At 45.1% G+C, this 1,481-nt stretch overlaps 1 pseudogene; it reads left to right on the forward strand.

The window, feature by feature from the left end:
- Positions 1-630: 630 nt before the first annotated feature.
- On the forward strand, positions 631-1,267 carry LOC146544666 (testis-specific serine/threonine-protein kinase 6-like; annotated as a pseudogene).
- Positions 1,268-1,481: the final 214 nt, after the last annotated feature.

A 1,481-nucleotide genomic window follows, 5' to 3' on the forward strand; every position in this document is an offset into this window, starting at 1 on the left:
TGTGTGTATATCAAAAGTCAGGAAATGTAATTAATGCAGATGTATGAGAAAGTATGAAATCTGAGTATGATATAAATTATATGGAATAAGGGGTGAACATTATCATGGTTTCAGCTGGGACAGAGTTGATTTTTTTCTTCAGTGTCCAATACTGTATTTTGGTTTTAGGAGAAAAACTACGTTCATAACACATGGATGTTTAAGTTGTTGCTGAGCAGTCAGCTTCTCATACTGTCCTGCCAGTGAGGCGGCTGAGGTGGCACAAGGTGCTGGGAGGGGGCAGAACTAGGACAGTTGACCTAAAAAAGCCAAAGCAATATTCCATACTATATGGCACTGGGGGGTGGGGGGGGAAGGCTTGAAAAACAAAGAGGAGTTGGTTGGAAAGTGGGAGGGGGAGGGTGTTGAGTGGTGTGAGTGAATGATTTTCTGGTGCTTAGCCACCTGCTGGGTTAAACCACAACAAATGGAAACCCATCGGATCCCCTTGACATCACACTAAGACACTGCCCCACTTCATCATAATGCCTGGGTGAGTCATGAACTCCACAGGGCACCTGCACAGACATTATGAGAGTGAAGGTCAACAACTGACACACATTCATTAAGCCCAACTGGATCACCTGACTGATGCTGAAAACTGATGCAGGTGAGAAGCTACTCTTCAAGTACAGCTTCATGCTGAATCCAATTTTAGTGGGGGACTGCTGCTCCAAGATGAAAGTAGCCACCTCCACCAAATACAGGGTCTACTGTAGCCATCATAGTAGTGTACCAGTGATGGACCTCCCTGGTCTTTGTGCAGAAGCTTCTGCCCTGGGAGCTCTCCATTCTACCTGAGATCCATCGCCTTCAATATTGTGTACGTATTTGAGACCATCAAGTGGAGAATGGAAAGGTCTACACTGTGATGGAGGTGTGGTAGCCACTGACCTGCTATAGCAGGTGCAGCAGCTGGGCAATCTGCCATGTGTCACCAAGGCCTGGGACATCAGTGTGCAGGTTATGAGGGCCATGCATGACTGCAATTTGACATGCTGGGAGGTCAAGTGTGAGAACGTGCTGCTCAGTGCCAATGGCTGCCAGCATCTCTGGTTACAGCAAGGTTAACTGCTACCCAGACCTGAGCACCCCCACCTGAAGCTCAGTAGCCTACGCTCTCCCAGAGGTGCTGCTGTGCAACTCCCATAATGCCAAGTAGTACAACATTTGAAACATGGAGGTGGTCCTTTTCATCATGATGACTGGCTACATGTGGAAATCTTGAAGTCTATTCTCAAATTCCTTTATCAAAATGGGAAGCTTTGACTATATATTTTCCTCTGTTCACAGTACTGTTTGCTCAGTTTATCAAAATGCATAAAATTATTTGCCATACTTTGAGCTTGCCATAATTTAAGTTTTATTTTGCATTCTGTTACGGGTTTGAAACATAGCACAGATGAGTAGATTTTTCACCTTGAAGATGCATGTTTAACTCA

This window comes from Meleagris gallopavo, chromosome 3 (assembly GCF_905368555.1).
Source record: "Meleagris gallopavo chromosome 3, MGAL_WU_HG_1.1, whole genome shotgun sequence".
NCBI classification, from domain to species: Eukaryota; Metazoa; Chordata; class Aves; order Galliformes; family Phasianidae; genus Meleagris; species Meleagris gallopavo.